Raw genomic sequence first — 22,324 nt, 5'->3', positions numbered from 1 at the left:
TACAATACCTTTACTGAAGAAAGGCTGACGGTATCCAGAAAACCTCTGTTCATTGAGAAAACATGTGACTGCTATCTGCTTATTCTTTGTTCTAGGGTTCTGGTTTCAAAACGACTTCCTCCAAAATGTCTGGTTTTGGTTCCCTTACCTTCTTCAGATCCTGTGCATCTTAGCATTGGGGGTCCTCTCAGTTTCTCTGGAGCAAACTCTAGGCTAGCATTTCCAAATGTCTCCAAGCATCTTCAAGTGTCAACTCTTTGCTTCTCCCCAAAATGTCCTGCTCAACTGCTCTGAGCTCCTTCTGTTTGTGGGCTCTTTTATAGGACTCCAGTGATTAATTAAGACTCACCCTGAAGGGGCAGGGTCCATGTCTCCATGGAAATAGTTTAATCAAACATTTTGCCCACATTTGATTGAGTCACATCTCCATGGATACACTAAATCAAAGTATTCTAAACTAATCAACACTAATATGTCTGCACCCACAAGATTGCATTAAGGAACATGGCTTTTGGAGGGGAGGAGTAATGTATTCAAAGGGCACAGTGCTCATTATGTACTGATAAAGTGGACAATTCAATATGAAAACATAATGATTGTAAATAAATATAGACTTAACTGTAGAGCCCCAAAATGTTTGAAGCAAATACTGATGCATATGAAGGGAGAAACTGACACTTTGAATTCAATAGTAGGAGGAGTGAGAGATGTGGGGCAAGATGGTGGATTGGTGAGCTGCATGTTTTAGTTACTCCTCCAGGAAAGTAGGTAGAAAGCCAGGAACTGCATGGACTGGACACCACACAGCAATTTGACTTTGGGCATACTTCATACAACACTCATGAACATGTCGAACTGTTGAGGTCAGTGAAATCTGTAAGTTTTTGCAACCAGGGGACCTGCACCCCTCCCTGCCAGGCTCAGTCCTGTGGGAGGAGGGGCCGTCAGGGCTGGGAATAAAAAGGGAGAACTGCAGTGGCAGCTCTTATTGGAAACTAATTCTACTGATCCAAACTCCAACCATAGATAGACTGAGACCAGACACCAGAGAATCTGAGAGCAGCCAGCCCAGCAGAGAGGAGACAGGCATAGCAAAAAACAGCAAGAAAAACTTGAAAATAAAAGCGGAGGTTTTTTGGAGTTCTGGTGAACATAGAAAGGGGAAGGGCACAGCTCAGGCCCTGAGGTTCATATGCAAATCCCGAAGAAAAACTGATCTCTCTGCCCTGTGGACCTTTCCTTAATGACCCTAATTGCTTTGTCTCTCAGCATTTCAATAACCCATTACATCTGTGAGGAAGGCCATTTTTTTTAAATCTTTTTTTCTTTTTCTAAAACAATTACTCTAAGAAGCCCAATACAGAAAGCCTCAAAGACTTGCAATTTGGGCAGGTCAAGACAAGAGCAGAACTAAGAGAGCTCTGAGACAAAAGGCAATAATCAAATGGCTGAGAAAATTCATTAAACACCACAACTTCCCAAGAAAAGGGGGGTGTCCGCTCACAGCCATCATCCTGGTGGACAGGAAACACTCCTGCCCATCGCCAGCCCGATAGCCCAGAACTGCCCCAGACAACCCAGTGTGATGGAAGTGCTTCAAATAACAGGCACACACCACAAAACTGGGCGTGGACATTAGCCTTCCCCGCAACCAAAGCTGATTGTCCCAGAGTTGGGAAGGTAGAGCAGTGTGAATTAACAAAGCCCCATTCAGCCATCATTTCAGCAGACTGGGAGCCTCCCTACACAGCCCAGCAGCCCAGAACTGCCCTGGGGGGATGGCACTCACCTGTGACATAGCACAGTCATCCCTCAACAGAGGACCCGGGGTGCATGGCCTGGAAGAGGGGCCCACTTGCAAGTCTCTGGAGCCATACGCCAATACCAAGGACTTGTGGGTCAGTGGCAGAGACAAACTGTGGCAGGACTGAACTGAAGGATTAGACTATTGCAGCAGCTTTAAAACTCTAGGATCACCAGGGAGATTTGATTGTTAGAGCCATTCCCCCTCCCTGACTGCCCAGAAACACGCCCCATATACAGGGCAGGCAACACCAACTACACACGCAAGCTTGGTACACCAATTGGACCCCACAAGACTCACTCCCCCACTCACCAAAAAGGCTAAGCAGGGGAGAACTGGCTTGTGGAGAACAGGTGGCTCGTGGACGCCACCTGCTGGTTAGTTAGAGAAAGTGTACTCCATGAAGCTGTAGATCTGATAAATTAGAGATAAGGACTTCAATTGGTCTACAAATCCTAAAAGAACCCTATCAAGTTCAGCAAATGCCACGAGGCCAAAAACAACAGAAAATTATAAAGCATATGAAAAAACCAGACAATATGGATAACCCAAGCCCAAGCACCCAAATCAAAAGACCAGAAGAGACACAGCACCTAGAGCAGCTACTCAAAGAACTAAAGATGAACAATGAGACCATAGTACGGGATATGAAGGAAATCAAGAAGACTCTAGAAGAGCATAAAGAAGACATTGCAAGACTAAATAAAAAAATGGATGATCTTATGGAAATTAAAGAAACTGTTGACCAAATTAAAAAGATTCTGGACACTCATAGTACAAGACTAGAGGAAGTTGAACAACGAATCAGTGACCTGGAAGATGACAGAATGGAAAATGAAAGCATAAAAGAAAGAATGGGGAAAAAAATTGAAAAAATCGAAATGGACCTCAGGGATATGATAGATAATATGAAACGTCCAAATATAAGACTCATTGGTGTCCCAGAAGGGGAAGAAAAGGGTAAAGGTCTAGGAAGAGTATTCAAAGAAATTGTTGGGGAAAACTTCCCAAATCTTCTAAACAACATAAATACACAAACCATAAATGCTCAGCGAACCCCAAATAGAATAAATCCAAATAAACCCACTCCAAGACATATACTGATCACACTGTCAAACAAAGAAGAGAAGGAGCAAGTTCTGAAAGCAGCAAGAGAAAAGCAATTCACCACATACAAAGGAAACAGCATAAGACTAAGTAGTGACTACTCAGCAGCCACCATGGAGGCAAGAAGGCAGTGGCACGATATATTTAAAATTCTGAGTGAGAAAAATTTCCAGCCAAGAATACTTTATCCAGTAAAGCTCTCCTTCAAATTTGAGGGAGAGCTTAAATTTTTCACAGACAAACAAATGCTGAGAGAATTTGCTAACAAGAGACCTGCCCTACTGGAGATACTAAAGGGAGCCCTACAGACAGAGAAACAAAGAAAGGACAGAGAGACTTGGAGAAAGGTTCAGTACTAAAGAGATTCGGTATGGGTAAAATAAAGGATATTAATAGAGAGAGGGAAAAATATGGCAAACATAAACCAAAGGATAAGATGGCCGATTCAAGAAACGCCTTCACGGTTTTAACGTTGAATGTAAATGGATTAAACTCCCCAATTAAAAGATATAGATTCGTAGAATGGATCAAAAAAAATGAACCATCAATATGTTGCATAAAAGAGACTCATCTTAGACACAGGGACACAAAGAAACTGAAAGTGAAAGGATGGAAAAAAATATTTCATGCAAGCTACAGCCAAAAGAAAGCGGGTGTAGCAATATTAATCTCAGATAAAATAGACTTCAAATGCAGGGATGTTTTGAGAGACAAAGAAGGCCACTACATACTAATAAAAGGGGCAATTCAGCAAGAAGAAATAACAATCGTAAATGTCTATGCACCCAATCAAGGTGCCACAAAATACATGAGAGAAACACTGGCAAAACTAAAGGAAGCAATTGATGTTTCCACAATAATTGTGGGAGACTTCAACACATCACTCTCTCCTATAGATAGATCAACCAGACAGAAGACCAATAAGGAAATTGAAAACCTAAACAATCTGATAGATGAATTAGATTTAACAGACATATACAGGACATTACATCCCAAATCACCAGGATACACATACTTTTCTAGTGCTCACGGAACTTTCTCCGGAATAGATCATATGCTGGGACATAAAACAAGCCTCAATAAATTTAAAAAGATTGAAATTATTCAAAGCACATTCTCTGACCACAATGGAATACAATTAGAAGTCAATAACCATCAGAGACTTAGAAAATTCACAAGTACCTGGAGGTTAAACAACACACTCCTAAACAATCAGTGGGTTACAGAAGAAATAGCAAGAGAAATTGCTAAATATATAGAGACGAATGAAAATGAGAACACAACATACCAAAACCTATGGGATGCAGCAAAAGCAGTGCTAAGGGGGAAATTTATAGCACTAAACGCATATATTAAAAAGGAAGAAAGAGCCAAAATCAAAGAACTAATGGATCAACTGAAGAAGCTAGAAAATGAACAGGAAACCAATCCTAAACCAAGTAGAAGAAAAGAAATAACAAGGATTAAAGCAGAAATAAATGACATAGAGAACAAAAACACAATAGAGAGGATAAATATCACCAAAAGTTGGTTCTTTGAGAAGATCAACAAGATTGACAAGCCCCTAGCTAGACTGACAAAATCAAAAAAGAGAGAAGACCCATATAAACAAAATAATGAATGAAAAAGGTGACATAACTGCAGATCCTGAAGAAATTAAAAAAATTATAAGAGGATATTATGAACAACTGTATGGCAACAAAATGGATAATGTAGAAGAAATGGACAATTTCCTGGAAACATATGAACAACCTAGACTGACCAGAGAAGAAATAGAAGACCTCAACCAACCCATCACAAGCAAAGAGATCCAATCAGTCATCAAAAATCTTCCCACAAATAAATGCCCAGGGCCAGATGGCTTCACAGGGGAATTCTACCAAACTTTCCAGAAAGAACTGACACCAATCTTACTCAAACTCTTTCAAAACATTGAAAAAAATGGAACACTACCTAACTCATTTTATGAAGCTAACATCAATCTAATACCAAAACCAGGCAAAGATGCTACAGAAAAGGAAAACTACCGACCAATCTCCCTAATGAATATAGATGCAAAAATCATCAACAAAATACTTGCAAATCGAATCCAAAGACACATTAAAAAAATCATACACCATGACCAAGTGGGGTTCATTCCAGGCATGCAAGGATGGTTCAACATAAGAAAAACAATCAATGTATTACAACACATTAAAAACTCGAAAGGGAAAAATCAATTGATCATCTCAATAGATGCTGAAAAAGCATTTGACAAAATCCAACATCACTTTTTGATAAATACACTTCAAAAGGTAGGAATTGAAGGAAACTTCCTCAATATGATAAAGAGCATATATGAAAAACCCACAGCCAGCATAGTACTCAATGGTGAGAGACTGAAAGCCTTCCCTCTAAGATCAGGAACAAGACAAGGATGCCCGCTGTCACCACTGTTATTCAACATTGTGCTGGAAGTGCTAGCCAGGGCAATCCAGCGAGACAAAGAAATAAAAGGCATCCAAATTGGAAAAGAAGAAGTAAAACTGTCATTGTTTGCAGATGATATGATCTTATATCTAGAAAACCCTGAGAAATCGACGATACAGCTACTAGAGCTAATAAACAAATTTAGCAAAGTAGTGGGATACAAGATTAATGCACATAAGTCAGTAATGTTTCTATATGCTAGAAATGAACAAACTGAAGAGACACTCAAGAAAAAGATACCATTTTCAATAGCAACTAAAAAAATCAAGTACCTAGGAATAAACTTAACCAAAGATGTAAAAGACCTATACAAAGAAAACTACATAACTCTACTAAAAGAAATAGAAGGGGACCTTAAAAGATGGAAAAATATTCCATGTTCTTGGATAGGAAGGCTAAATGTCATTAAGATGTCAATTCTACCCAAACTCATCTACAGATTCAATGCAATCCCAATCAAAATTCCAACAACCTACTTTGCAGACTTGGAAAAGCTAGTTATCAAATTTATTTGGAAAGGGAAGATGCCTCGAATTGCCAAAGACACTCTAAAAAAGAAAAACTAAGTGGGAGGACTTACACTCCCTGACTTTGAAGCTTATTATAAAGACACAGTTGCCAAAACAGCATGGTACTGGCACAAAGATAGACATATAGATCAATGGAATCGAATTGAGAATTCAGAGATAGACCCTCAGATCTATGGCCGACTGATCTATGATAAGGCCCCCAAAGTCACTGAACTGGGTTGTAATGGTCTTTTCAATAAATGGGGCTGGGAGAGTTGGATATCCATATCCAAAAGAATGAAAGAGGACCCCTACCTCACCCCCTACACAAAAATTAACTCAAAATGGACCAAAGATCTCAATATAAAAGAAAGTACCATAAAACTCCTAGAAGATAATGTAGGAAAACATCTTCAAGACCTTGTATTAGGCGGCCACTTCCTAGACTTTACACCCAAAGCACAAGCAACAAAAGAGAAAATAGATAAATGGGAACTCCTCAAGCTTAGAAGTTTCTGCACCTCAAAGGAATTTCTCAAAAAGGTAAAGAGGCAGCCAACTCAATGGGAAAAAATTTTTGGAAACCATGTATCTGACAAAAGACTGATATCTTGCATATACAGAGAAATCCTACAACTCAATGACAATAGTACAGACAGCCCAATTATAAAATGGGCAAAAGATATGAAAAGACAGTTCTCTGAAGAGGAAATACAAATGGCCAAGAAACACATGAAAAAATGTTCAGCTTCACTAGCTATTAGAGAGATGCAAATTAAGACCACAATGAGATACCATCTAACACCGGTTAGAATGGCTGCCATTAAACAAACAGGAAACTACAAATGCTGGAGGGGATGTGGAGAAATTGGAACTCTTATTCATTGTTGGTGGGACTGTATAATGGTTCAGCCACTCTGGAAGTCAGTCTGGCAGTTCCTTAGAAAACTAGATATAGAGTTACCATTCAATTCAGCGATTGCACTTCTCGGTATATACCCGGAAGATCGGAAAGCAGTGACACGAACGGATATCTGCACGCCAATGTTCATAGCAGCATTATTCACAATTGCCAAGAGATGGAAACAACCCAAATGTCCTTCAACAGATGAGTGGATAAATAAAATGTGGTATATACACACGATGGAATACTACGCGGCAGTAAGAAGGAACGATCTGGTGAAACATATGACAACATGGATGAACCTTGAAGACATAATGCTGAGCGAAATAAGCCTGGCACAAAAAGAGAAATATTATATGCTACCACTAATGTGAACTTTGAAAAATGTAAAACAAATGGTTTATAATGTAGAATGTAGGGGAACTAGCAGTAGAGAGCAATTAAGGAAGGGGGAACAATAATCCAAGAAGAACAGATAAGCTATTTAATGTTCTGGGGATGCCCAGAAATGACTATGGTCTGTTAATTTCTGATGGATATAGTAGGAACAAGTTCACAGAAATGTTGCTATATTATGTAACTTTCTTGGGGTAAAGTAGGAACATGTTGGAAGTTAAGCAGTTATCTTAGGTTAGTTGTCTTTTTCTTACTCCCTTGTTATGGTCTCTTTGAAATGTTCTTTTATTGTATGTTTGTTTTCTTTTTAACTTTTTTTTTTCATACAGTTGATTTAAAAAAGAAGGGAAAGTTAAAAAAAAAAAAAAGTAAAACAAGGAAAAAAAAAAAAGATGTAGTGCCCCCTTGAGGAGCCTGTGGAGAATGCAGGGGTATTCGCCTACCCCACCTCCATGGTTGCTAACATGACCACAGACATAGGGGACTGGTGGTTTGATGGGTTGAGCCCTCTACCATAAGTTTTACCCTTGGGAAGACGGTTGCTGCAAAGGAGAGGCTAGGCCTCCCTATATTTGTGCCTAAGAGTCTCCTCCTGAATGCCTCTTTGTTGCTCAGATGTGGCCCTCTCTTTCTGGCTAAGCCAACTTGAAAGGTGAAATCACTGCCCTCCCCACTACGTGGGATCAGACACCCAGGAGAGTGAATCTCCCTGGCAACGTGGAATATGACTCCCGGGGAGGAATGTAGACCCGGCATCGTGGGACGGAGAACATCTTCTTGACCAAAAGGGGGATGTGAAAGGAAATGAAATAAGCTTCAGTGGCAGAGAGATTCCTAAACGAGCCGAGAGATCACTCTGGTGGGCACTCTTACGCACACTTTAGACAACCCTTTTTAGGTTCTAAAGAATTGGGGTAGCTGGTGGTGGATACCTGAAACTATCAAACTACAACCCAGAACCCATGAATCTCGAAGACAGTTGTATAAAAATGTAGCTTATGAGGGGTGACAATGGGATTGGGAAAGCCATAAGGACCAAACTCCACTTTGTCTAGTTTATGGATGGATGTGTAGAAAAGTAGGGGAAGGAAACAAACAGACAAAGGTACCCAGTGTTCTTTTTTACTTCAATTGCTCTTTTTCACTCTAATTATTATTCTTGTTATTTTTGTGTGTGTGCTAATGAAGGTGTCAGGGATTGATTTAGGTGATGAATGTACAACTATGTAATGGTACTGTAAACAATCGAAAGTACAATTTGTTTTGTATGACTGCGTGGTATGTGAATATATCTCAATAAAATGATGATTAAAAAATAAAAAAAAAAAAAATGAAAAAAAAATAAAAAGATTCTGGATACTCATAGTACAAGACTAGAGGAAGTTGAACAATGAATCAGTGACCTGGAATATGACAGAATGGAAAATGAAAGCACAAAAGAAAGAATGGGGAAAAAAGTCAAAAAAATCAAAACAGACCTCAGGGATATGATAGATAATATAAAACATTGAATATAAGACTCATTGGTGTTCCAGACAGGGAAGAAAAGCTAAAGGTCTAGGAAAATTATTCAAAGAAATTGGGGAAAACTTCCCAAATCTTCTAAACACTGTAAATACACAAATCATAAATGTCCAGTGAACTCCAAAGAGAATAAATCCAAATAAACCCACTCTGAGACATATTCTGATCAGACTGTCAAACAGAGATGAGAAGGAGCAAGTTCTGAAAGCAGGAAAAGAAAAGCAATTCACCACATACAAAGGAAACAGCATAAAACTAAGTAGTGACTTCTCAGCAGCCACCATGGAGGTGAGAAGGCAGTGGCACGATATATTTAAAATTCTCAGAGAGAAAAATTTCCAACCAAGAATACTTTATCCAGCAAAGCTCTCCTTCAAATTTGAGGGAGAGCTTAAATTTTTCACAGATAAACAAATGGTAAGAAAATTTACTAACAAGAGATCTGCCCTACTGGAGATAGTAAAGGGAGCCCTACAGACAGAGAAACAAAGAAAGGAGAGAGAGACTTAGAGAAAGGTTCAGTACTAAAGAGATTCAGTATGGGTACATTAAAGGATATTAATAGAGAGAGGGGAAAAATATATATGACAAACATAAACCAAAAGATAAGATAGCTGATTCAAGAAATGCCTTCATGATTATAACTTTGAATGTAAATGGATTAAACTCCCCAATTAAGAGGTATAGATTCACAGAATGGATTTAAAAAAATGAACCATCAATATGTTGCATACAAGAGACTCATCTTAGACACAGGGACACAAAGAAATTGAAAGTGAAAGGATGGAAAAAAATATTTCATGCCAGCTACAGCCAAAAGAAAGAAGGTTTAGCAATATTAATCACAGATAAAATAGACTTTAAATGCAGGGATGTTATGAGAGACAAAGAAGGCCACTACATACTAATAAAAAGGGCAATTCAACGAGAAGAAATAACAATCATAAATGTTTATGTACCCAATCAAGGTGCCACAAAATACATGAGAGAAACACTGGCAAAACTAAAGGAAGCAATTGATGTTTCCACAATAATTCTGGTTGACTTCAACACATCACTCTTTCCTATTGATAGATCAACCAGACAGAAGACCAATAAGGAAATTGAAAACCTAAACAATCTGATAAATGAATTAGATTTAAAAGACATATATAGAACATTACATCCTAAATCACCAGGATACACATACTTCTCTAGTGCTCATGGAACTTTCTCCAGAATAGATCATATGCTGGAACATAAAACAAGGCTCAATAAATTTAAAAAGATTGAAACTATGCAAAGCACATTCTCTGACCACAATGGAATACAATTAGAAGTCAATAACCATCAGAGACAGAAAATTCACAAATACCTGGAGGTTAAACAACACACTTCTAAACAATCAGTGGGTTAAAGAAGAAATAGCAAGAGAAATTGCTAAATATGTAGAGACAAATGAAAATGAGAACACAACATACCAAAACCTATGGGATGCAGCAAAAGCAGTACTGAGGGGGAAATTTATAGCTCTAAATGCATATATTAAAAAGGAAGAAAGAGCCAAAATCAAAGAAGTAATGGATCAACTGAAGAAGCTAGAAATTGAACAGCAAACCAATTCTAAACCAAGTAGAAGAAAAGAAATAACAAGGATTAAAGCTGAAATAAATGGCATAGAGAACAAAAAAACAATAGAGAATAAATATCACCAAAAGTTGGTTCTTTGAGAAGATCAACAAGATTGACAAGCCCCTAGCTAGATTGAGAAAATCAAAAAGAGAGAAGAACCATATAAACAAAACAATGAATGAAAAAGGTGATATATAACTGCAGATCCCAAAGAAATTAAAAAAATTATAAGAGGATACTATGAACAACTGTATGGCAACAAACTGGATAATGTAGAGGAAATGGACAATTTCCTGGAAACATATGAACAACGTAGACTTACCAGAGAAGAAATAGAAGACCTCAACCAACCAATCACAAGCAAAGAGATCCATTCAGTCATCAATAATCTTCCCACAAATAAATGCCCAGGGCAAGATGGCTTCACAGGGGAATTCTACCAAACTTTCCAGAAAGAACTGACACCAATCTTACTCAAACTTTTTCAAAACATTGAAGAAAATGGATCACTACCTAACTCATTTTATGAAGCTAACATCAATCTAATACCAAAACCAGGCAAAGATGCTACAGAAAAGGAAATCTACCGGCCAATCTCCCTAATGAATATAGATGAAAAAATCCTCAACAAAACACTTGCAATTCGAATCCAAAGACACATTAAAAAAATCATATACCATGACCAAGTGGGGTTCATTCCAGGCATGCAAGGATGGTTCAACATAAGAAAATCAATCAATGTATTACAACATATTAACAATGCAAAAGGGAAAAATTGAATGATCATCTAAATAGATGCTGAAGAAGCATTTGACAAAATCCAAAATCCATTTTTGATAAAAACACTTCAAACGGTAGGAATTAAAGGAAACTTCCTCAAAATTGTAAAGAGCATATATGAAAAACCCACAGCCAGCATAGAACTCAGTGTTGAGAGACTGAAAGCCTTCCCTCTAAGATCAGGAACAAGACAAGGATGCCCGCTATCAACACTGTTATTCAACATTGTGCTCGAAGTGCTAGCCAGGGCAATCCAGCAAGACAAAGAAATAAAAGGCATCCAAATTGGAAAAGAAGAAGTAAAACTGTCATTGTTTGCAGATGATATGATCTTATATCTGGAAAACCCTGAGAAATCGACGATACAGCTACTAGAGCTAATAAAAAAACTTAGCAAATTAGCAGGATACAAGATTAGTGCACATAAGTCAGTAATGTTTCTATATGCTAGAAATGAACAAACTGAAGAGACACTCAAGAAAAAGATACCATTTTCAATAGCAACTAAGAAAATCAAGTACCTAGGAATAAACTTAACCAAAGATGTAAAAGACCTATACAAAGAAAACTACATAACTCTACTAAAAGAAATAGAAGCGGACCTTAAAAGATGGAAAAATATTCCATGTTCATGGATAGGAAGGCTAAATGTCATTAAGATGTCAATTCTACCCAAACTCATCTACAGATTCAATGCAATCCCAATCAAAATTCCAACAACCTACTTTGCAGACTTGGAAAAGCTAGTTATCAAATTTGTTTGGAAAGGGAAGATGTCTCGAATTGGTAAAGACACTCTATAAAAGAAAAACGAAGTGGGAGGACTTACACTCCCTGATTTTGAAGCTTATTATAAAACCATAGTTGTCAATACAGCATGGTGCGGGCACAAAGCTAGACATACAGATCAATGGAATCAAATTGAGAATTCGGAGACTGAACCCCAGATCTATGGCCGACTGATCTATGATAAGGCCCCCAAAGTCACTGAACTGGGTTGTAATGGTCTTTTCAATAAATGGGGCTGGGAGAGTTGGATATCCATATCCAAAAGAATGAAAGAGGACCTCTACCTCACACCCTACACAAAAATTAACTCAAAATGGACCACAGATCTCAATATAAAAAAAAGTACCATAAAACTCCTAGAAGATAATGTAGGAAAACATCTTCAAGACCTTGTATTAGGCGGACACTTCCCAGACTTTACACCCAAAGCACAAGCTACAAAAGAAAAAATAGATAAATGGGAACTCCTCAAGCTTAGAAGTTTCTGTACCTCAAAGGAATTTCTCAAAAAGGTAAAGAGGCAGCCAACTCAATGGGAAAAAATTTTTGGAAACCATGTATCTGACAAAAGACTGATATCTTGCATATATAAAGAAATCCTAGAACTCAATGACGATAGTACAGACAGCCCAATTATAAAATGGGCAAAAGATATGAAAAGAAAGCTCTCTGAAGAGGAAATACAAATGGCCAAGAAACACATGAAAAAATGTTCAGCTTCACTAGCTATTAGAGAGATGCAAATTAAGACCACAATGAGATACCATCTCACATAGATTAGAAAGGCTGCCATTAAACAAACAAGAAACTACAAATGCTGGAGGGGATGTGGAGAATTGGAACTCTTATTCATTGTTGGTGGGACTGCATAATGGTTCAGCCACTCTGGAAGTCAGTCTGGCAGTTCCTTAGAAAACTAGATATAGAGCTACCATTCGATCCAGTGATTGCACTTCTGGGTATATACCTGGAAGATCGGAAAGCAGTGACACGAACAGATATCTGCACACCAATGTTCATAGCAGCATTATTCACAATTGCCAAGAGATGGAAACAACCCAAATGTCCTTCAACAGGTGGGTGGATAAATAAAATGTGGTATATACACATGATGAAATAATACACGGTAGTAAGAAGGAACTATCTCGTGAAACATATGACAACATGGATGAACCTTGAAGACATAATGCTGAGTGAAATAAGCCAGGCACAAAAAGAGAAATACTATATGCTACCACTAATGTGAACTTTGAAGAAGGTAAAACAAATGGTTTGTAATGTAGAATGTACAGGAACTAGCAATAGAGAGCAATTAAGGAAGGGGGAACAATAATCCAAGAAGAACAGTTAAGCTATTTAATGTTCTGGGAATGCCCAGGAATGACTATGGTCTGTTAATTTCTGATGGGTATAGTAGGAACAAGTTCACAGAAATGTTATTATATTAGGTAACTTTCTTGGGGTAGAGTAGGAACATGTTGGAATTAAAGCATTTATTTTAGGTTAGTTGTCCGTTTCTTACTTCCTTGTTATGGTCTCTTTGAAATGTTCTTTTATATTATGTGTTTTTAAACTATTTTGTTTTATTTTTTTATTTTTCATACAGTTGATTTTAAAAAAAAAGTTAAAAAAGAGCAAGGGAAAAAATATGTACAGCCCCCTTGAGGAGCCTGTGGAGAATGCAGCGTTATTGGCCTACCCCACCTCGCTGGTTGCTAACATGACCACAGATGTAGGGGACTGGTGGTTTGATGGATTGAGCCCTCTACCACAGGATTTACCCTTGGGAAGACGGTTGCTGCAAAGGAGAGGCTAGGCCTCCCTATAATTGTGCCAAAGAGCCTCCTCCCGAATACCTCTTTGTTGCTCAGATGTGGCCCTCTTTCTCTACCTAAGCCAACTTGAAAGGTGAAATCACTGCTCTCCCCCTTACATGGGATCAGACACCCAGGGGACTGAATCTCCCTGACAACGTGGAATATGACTCCCGGAGAGGAATGTAGACCTGGCATTGTGGGATGGAGAACATATTCTTGACCAAAAGGGGGATGTGAAATGAAATGAAATAAACTTCAGTGGCAGAGAGATTCCAAAAGGAGCCGAGAGGTCACTCTGGTGGGCACTCTTACGCACAATTTAGACAACCCTTTTTAGGTTCTAAAGAATTGGGGTAGCTGGTGGTAGATACCTGAGACTATCAAACTACAACCCAGAACCCATGAATCTCAAAGACAATTGTATAAAAATGTAGCTTATGAGAGGTGACAATGGGATTGAGAAAGCCATAAGGACCACACTCCCCTTTGCCTAGTTTATGGATGGATGAGTAGGAAAATAGGGGAAGGAAACAAACAAACAAACAAACAGACAAAGGTACCCAGTGTTCTTTTTTTACTTCAATTGCTCTTTTTCACTTTAGTTATTATTCTTGTTATTTTTGTGTGTGTGCGCTAATGAAGGTGTCATGGATTGATTGAGATGATGAATGTACAACTATGTAATGATACTGTGAACAATCGAATGTACGATTTGTTTTGTATGACTGTGTGGTATGTGAATATATCTCGATAAAATGATGATTTAAAAAAAATAGTAGGAGGACTTAATACATAGTTCTTAATAATGGATAGAATATCTGGTCAGAAAATCAATAAGGAAGTACAGGTCTTGCATGATACACTAAACCTACTAGACTTAACAGACAGTTCACTCAACAAAAATAGAATATACGTTCTTTCCTAGTGCATAAGGATCATTCTCCATGATAGACCATATGTTGGGTCACAAAACAAGTCTCAGTAAATTCAAAAATATTGAAATCATACAAGGTGTATTATCTGACCACAAAGGAATGAATCTAGAAATTAAGAACAGATTGAGAAATGGAGAATTCACAAATATGTGAATTCTCTTATATACTCTTATATAAACAATTGGTTAAAGAGAAAGGCAGAAGCAAAATGAGGAAATATCTTGAGGCAATTGAAAATGAAAATACGGCAAACCAAAACTTATGAGATGTAGCAAACATAGTGCTGAGAGGAAAATGTCTTACTCTGTATGCTTACAATAAAAAAGAAGAAAGGTTTCAAATAAAAAACCTAACCAGAAAACTGTAAGAACTAGAAAAGAAGTGCAAAATAAACCCAGTGAGCAGACTGAAGAAAATAGCAAAACATAGAGTGGAGATAAATGAAATACAAAACAAAACAAAACACACAAACAAAAAACAGAGAGAATCAACAAAACCAAAAGTTGGTTCTTTGGAAAGATCAATAAAATTGGCAAACCCTTACCTAGCCTAACAAAGAAAACCAGAGAGAAGATGCAAATACATAGTCAAAAATGAAAGAGGGGACATTTCTACTGACCCCACAGAAATAATAATAATCTGAGAGAACACTATAACCAACTGTACAGCCAACAAAGTTTAGAGCTTAGATAAAATGGTCAATTTCTAGAAACACATGAACACAAATTGGCTAAAGAAGACATCAACATACCAGTCAAAAGTAAGGAGTTGCACAGTCATCAAATACCTTCCAGGAAAAGACTAGAACCAGATGGCATCACAGGTGAATTCTACCAATCATTTCAGAAAAATATTAATGCCAAATCTGCTCAAACTCTGCCAAAAAATTGAAGACGGGGGTCACTAACTTATTCTTAGAAGCCAACATCACTGTAATAACAAACCCTGATAAAAACAGTACAAGAAAGGAAAACTTCATATCAATATTTACAATGAATACAGATGCAACAATCCTTAACAAAGTACTTACAAAATGCAATCCAACAGCATATTAAAAGAATTATACATCATGACCAAAAGGGTTTTATTCCAGTTATGTAAGGGTAGTTCAACACAAGAAAATCAATTAATGTATCTGGGCATAAACTTAACCAAGGTTCTAAAGGACCTGAATTTAGAAAATTATAAAACGTTGCTAAACAAAAACAAAGATGACCTAGAAAAATGAAAGGGAATTCTGTGTTCATGGATAGGGAGGCTAAATATTGTTAAGATGTCAAGTCTACCTAAATCAATTAAGAGATTCAAAAAAAAAATCCCAATCAAAATACCAACATTGTACTTTGCAGAATTTGAAATGCTAATTATCAGATACATTGTGCATAGTAAGGGTCCCCATATAGTGAAAAAATCTTGAAAAAGATTCAAGTTGGAGAACTCTCACTACTTGACTTACAAAGCTACATTGGCAAAAATGGCATGCACTGGCATAAATATAGACATATGGACTAATAGAATGAAATTGAGAGTTTAGAAATAGATCCTCACATCTATGGTCAACTAATTTTTAACAAGGCTGCCAAGTCCACACAACTGAGTCAGAGCAGTCTTTTCAACAAATGGTGCTGAAAGGACTGGATATCCATATCCAAAAGAATGACAGAGGAACACAGCTTCACATATTATACAAAAATTAGTTGAAAATGGTCCAAAACCCTAAATATAAAAGCCAAGACCATAAAACTCATAGAAGAAATTGTAGAGAAGCATATTCAAGATCTTTTGGTAAGAGGTAGTTTCTTAAACCTTGCACCCAAAGTATGAAAAACAAAAGAAAACTAGATAAATAGGACCTCATCAAAATTGAGGGACTTTGTTAAGAGTGTGAAATGACAGCTACCCACAGGAGAAAATATTTGGAAATCATATATCTGATAAGGGTTTAATATCCAAGATATATAACAAGATCCTATAAAGCAATGATGAAAAGACAAGCAAACCAATAAAATGTGGACAAAGGCTTGACTAGAAACTTTCCAAAAGAAGATATAAAAATGGCTAAAAATCAAATAAAAGGTGCTTAACATCACTAGCTATTAAGGAAATGAAAATCAAAACCACAATGAGATAACATTTCACACAATCTAGAATGGCCACTATTAAACAAACAGGAAAATAAAAGTGATGGAGATGATGTGGAAAAATGGAACACTTATTCACTGTGGAAATGTTGGTGTTCTCCAGGAAGCTAATTTTTAGAACTCCCATATGATTCAGCAATCCTGCTACTAGGTATATACTCAGAAAAACTGAAAGCAGAGATTCAAATAGATATTTGCACACTGATGTTCATAGCAGCATTATTCACAATTGCCAAAAGATGGAAAAAAACCATGTCCATCAACCTATGAATGGATAAACAAAATATGGTAAATTCACACCATGAAATATTATTCAGGTGTAAGAAGAAATGAATTCTCAGTGCATATGAAAGCACGGAAGAACCTTGAGGATATTATGTTGAGTTAAATAAGTCAGACACAAAGGATAAATATTGTATGACCTCACTAACAGGAGCTACATGTCATAAGCAATTTCATGGAGTTAATATCTAGAAAATAGGCCACGAGAAGAAAGAATGAGTTCAGAGAATTGGAAGCTGGTTCTTAATTTGTGCAGAATGTGTAATAAGATTGATTGTAAATGTTTGGAAATGGATAGGGGTGATGGTACCAATTATAGTGAGTGTAATTAACAGGAATGATATGTGGATGTGATTGTGGTTGAAAGGGAAAGTTTAAGGTCATGTACACCAATAGATGGATAGTTAGAAGATGAAACTTGGGACTGTAAAACATAGTGAACTCTTTTGTGAAAAATGAGTATTGTCAAAAGTAAAAATATAAGAATTTTCCTCCATGAATAAGAACAAATGTATGATACTATTACAGGTGTTAATAATAGAGTGATATATGCATAAAATATGCATAAAACAAACTATGGACTGTAAAGAATAGTAATATATGAATATTTTTCCATCAATTGCAAAACAAAATTATGGTAAGTGAAAGAAACCAGACCCAAAGGACACATAATGTTTGACCTCATTTATGCACAATCTAAATATAAATAAATTTATAGCGATAGGAAAAAGCGTTAGCTCTGACAGAAATGGGTTAGTCGGTATATAGGCTTAGAAAGGGATAGAGAGATTGAGAGGTGATTGCTTAGGGGTATGGGGTTTTATTTTGTTATTTTTTTGGAGTATGAAAATGTTCTAAAATTGATGGAGGTGATGAGTACACAACTCTTTGAATGTACTAAAAGCCATTGATTGTAAAAAGAAAAAAAATACGTATTTCCTGAACTTATTATTGTCTGAAAAATTATAGAATCTGTTGAGCATTTTGCCAACACAAGTCAACAGGACACATTTTCTAAATTAATGAAATGTACACAAAAGAAAGAAAGGCCAGCAGAGTGCTTAAAAAAGACAAGAAAATTTAAAGAGCCTAAAATATAAGTATAGACAGAATGCATGTACAAGATGTGAGAATAGTCAAAAATGTATATTGCTAAAAGATAAGTGTTTAATCAGAGACATCTCTCATTGAAAAAGAGGATTTTTAAAAAAATATAGATTATGAACATAGATTCACAACAAAAATAAGCCATATGTAAATATATGACAAGATAAAATTGTCACATAAATTAAGAATGTAAAGGAACATAATGCAGGTAGTAGTATTGGAATAAATTAATGAATGATGATTAATCAGTGAATAGTTGTTAAACATTTTCATGACTAAAACATAAGTTAAAATTTATTGTAATCAAATGTATGGGAAACGGGAAATTTTTCTTCCATAAATTTTCTTACATAAAGTTTATGCATAGATAATTAAAAATGAAGTACAGATTTTGTAGAGAAATTTTGGAAGGAAATTTTTGCAGACTAACAGATGAAAATTTATGAGTTGTCACAAAATTAGTATTCATTATGAATTCTCAACTTTACAAATTTTCTTAAGTAAAAAATTTTAGAACAAATAAGACAAATTTGAATGTGAGAATTTTTAATTTTTAAATACATAACAAACCTTTAGGAATCAGGAGAAAAATATTGATTTTAATCATACTGAATTAAAACAAAGACATAATAATTACTGAATTTTGTTGAAACCACAGAATGGTCAGATTTTTCAAGTGGTTAGTAGTTAGAGACAAGAGATATTACAGTATGAACATGTTTATCCTGATGAATTAACAAAACTTCAGACCTTAAAGCATTGCAAAAAGAGATTCTTGATTATTTCAAGATTAAATGGCAGAGGAATTAACAAAGATATTAGGGATTCTTGAAAACTGAAAGCTACAAAAAAAAAGAGTATAGAAAATGACAAAAATTATATATATAATTATGAAATATATACATATGTGTTCATAAGGCCATGAAAGAAAACTATCAAAAATTGTTAGGATATTTCTACTTTCCCTAATGTTTTAAAATATTTTCCAAATTTTCATCAATGTTCACATATACTTTTTTCTATAACTGAATTATATCACAATATTTTACATTGTTCTAAGAAAAACATGTTTGGAATGCTGTTTTCCTTTTGTTTTCTCAATAAGGTGAACCCAAAGTAGTTATTAAGCACCAAAGAATATTTCATAACAAACACAGATTTCAAATTTTGCAAAACTGTAATTATTCTGATGATAACGGCCATGGTTTATAAGTAATGCATTAAATTTTTCACATTCTTCCTATGTTTTAATTTTTTCATTAAGTATATGGAACTAGAATTATTATTTTTTTCTTATATAGTTAAGGAAACTGAGACTTAAACTTTCAGTGACTTACCTAAATATAGTGTGCTAAACAGCTTCTAGGACTAGAATCTACCACTGGAATATCCAGTCCAAGGACTAGAATCTACCACTGGAATATCCAGTCCAAAGTAAGCATGATTTGCCACTGTGCTGTATTTCTCCTCTACAGAATAAATGGAATGACCTCTGAAAGTGCTTTCCTCAATAAAATTCTCTGAAATTGGAACATGCATGGGAATTTCTATAGTGATGTTTTATCATATTAGTTTCCCTACAATACATGTATTTAGACCACAGGATGACATATATAACATGGCTTCAAATTACTATGCTTCAAAATACTGAAAACATATCCTTGGAAATTTTCCAGATGATGCATGGCAAAGTAGCAGATGGCTCAACTAATTTAAGAATGCTACTGTATTTAGAGAAAGATCAAGTAAATACCCAACTAGAAAAAAAAAAAATAGATAACCTTGAATGTTCAGCATCACTGTCATTTCAATTGCCTGGAGCCCTCTCTCTTCTGCAAGACTCTAATGAGAGCATTTTTCACTTCTTTGTTCCTAAGACTATAAATGAGTGGATTCAGCATGGGGATCACCATAGTATAAAACACAGAGGCCACTTGATCCTTCCCCAAGGAGTAGGAATTCTTTGGTTTTAAATAAGTAAAAATTGCAGTGCCATAAAATACGGTGACTCTCAGGAGGTGGGAGGCACAGTAGAGAAGGCTTTGTGCTCTCCTAAAGTGGAATTAATTTTCAGGATAGTAGACAGAATGGACACATAGGACACAGAAATTGTGATAAGAGACACTATTACAGTAATGCCAGAGAGAATGAATATCATGATTTCACTGTAATGAGTATCAGTGCAAGAAAGAGCTAAAATTGGAGTTGTGTCACAGAAAAAGTGATAGATTACATTGGAGTTGCAGAAATACAACCTGTACATGCAAAGAACATTGACCAAGGAGCTAGTAAATCCAATCATGTAGGACCCAGTGACAAGGGTACGGCAGAGTCTCATGGACATAACAACTGGGTAGTGAAGGGGGTTGCAAATAGATATATAGCAATCACAGGCCATTGAAGACAGAAGAAAACACTCAGTGACACACAATAAGCTAAAAAAATACAACTGGGTGGAGCAGCCCATGATTGAAATATAACTCATGGATGTCAGTAAATTCTCTAAGGTTTTAGTTGTGATGACAGTTGAGTAATTGAGGTCAAGGAATGACAGGTGACTGAGGAAAAAATACATGGGAGTATGAAGCTGGAGATCCAGGTGAGTTATCAGTACCATCCCTGCATTCCTCAGCAGGGTAATCAGGTATATGAGGAGAAACAGCACAAAGAGGACCCTCCGGATCTCTTCAGAGTCTGCCAATCCCATTAGGATGAAGTCTGGTATATTTGTGTTGTTCCTGCTTCCCACAGCATCCAATGTGGTAAACTGTTGCAAAATCAAAAGTGATATTTGGAATGAATAACTTTAAAAAGAATTTTTGTTTATATGAATGATCATGCATTTTTAACGTTAGTTTCATGCTACTCAGAATTTCTAAGAAAATGTATTTTGCAAAATGACAAAATATCTTGTTTAGAGTGCCAAATGTAAAGAGACAGGAAACGTCATTTGGGTATTATATAACAGAAACTCATATATATTGAATAATTAGAATGCAACTGGACTGTTACAAGTGCTTCCCATTACTTATACATGTATCAAGATAAAAATATTATTTCATAGTCATTACTATTGTACTAACTTTTAGATGAGAAAAACAGCACCAAAAGTTAAGTAACATCCTATCAAAACTGTTAAATGTTGGCTTTATGATTCTAAAAAAAATTGGTTGAATCCAGAAAGTATGTTACTCACACAGTATTCTTATTTAGGAAAAAAAAATAAACAGTGATAAATATGTAACAAATGATGATAGTTTTAATGCATCACTTTCTCTTCATTTGTATTCATTAATACTTAATACCAATGACAGATCAGAAATCAAACTCTGGGCTTAACTTTACTGTGTGTATTAATATTATAGACAACACATTTATATTAATTTTCAGAAGATATGATGAGTTCTTTTAACTTGATTTAAAATCAAATATCTTCCAAAAATATCTGATTCCACAATTCTATTTAGTTAGCCATTTCCACAAATACTGGCATTATTTGTGTAAGACCTAAATTATGTGTAATCCTGGCATTATTTATGTAAGACCTAAATTATGTGTCTATTGATATGGGTATTCCTCTAATAATATCTTCATTTTATTTAATCTAAACTAAAACCTTCTAGTTCTGAGAAAATACTTACCATGAACCATAGGTGAAAATCTTCTTTGAGCATTATCTGTCTAAAAATGTGTCAACCTCAAATTTTTCCCACAAAGACAGTATGTAAACCATTTAAGGATCAGGAAATTTCTACAACATAATGTTTGTTTTCTTTGAGATTAATGATTTTTAACTTTCACATGCATTTTTTAAAAGTCTGAGGTAAAATAATTTTGTTCAGATCATGGTCAAATGGAAAGTTCCCCTGATATTATGACTAACAAGTATAGACAAAGAGTTCTGTGAACAAAGACATAACAGAGAGCCTCTTGTCTTTCTGCCTGATAATGCCAAGTTACCTCTTACATAGAAGATTGCTGATAATGTACCATTCAGTCTCTCTGGGACTAATTTCTAAGGAAAATTGCTTGGCATGTTTCCAAGGACTAATGTATAATGCTAACTTTGAACTAGGGAGTCCCTTTTTACTTAGAAGCCATATAATTTCGACCATGAGTTTTTGGCAATCTTTTGAGGTCCTGTAATAT

At 35.9% G+C, this 22,324-nt stretch overlaps 1 pseudogene; it reads right to left on the bottom strand.

Annotated features, from left to right (window-relative positions):
* Positions 1-19,977: 19,977 nt before the first annotated feature.
* Positions 19,978-21,849, bottom strand: LOC119517332 (annotated as a pseudogene).
* Positions 21,850-22,324: the final 475 nt, after the last annotated feature.

The sequence above is a fragment of the Choloepus didactylus genome, chromosome 21 (assembly GCF_015220235.1).
Source record: "Choloepus didactylus isolate mChoDid1 chromosome 21, mChoDid1.pri, whole genome shotgun sequence".
NCBI classification, from domain to species: Eukaryota; Metazoa; Chordata; class Mammalia; order Pilosa; family Megalonychidae; genus Choloepus; species Choloepus didactylus.
Note: the sequence above shows the minus strand (reverse complement) of the source record. Positions and strands in the feature narration are given on the sequence as shown.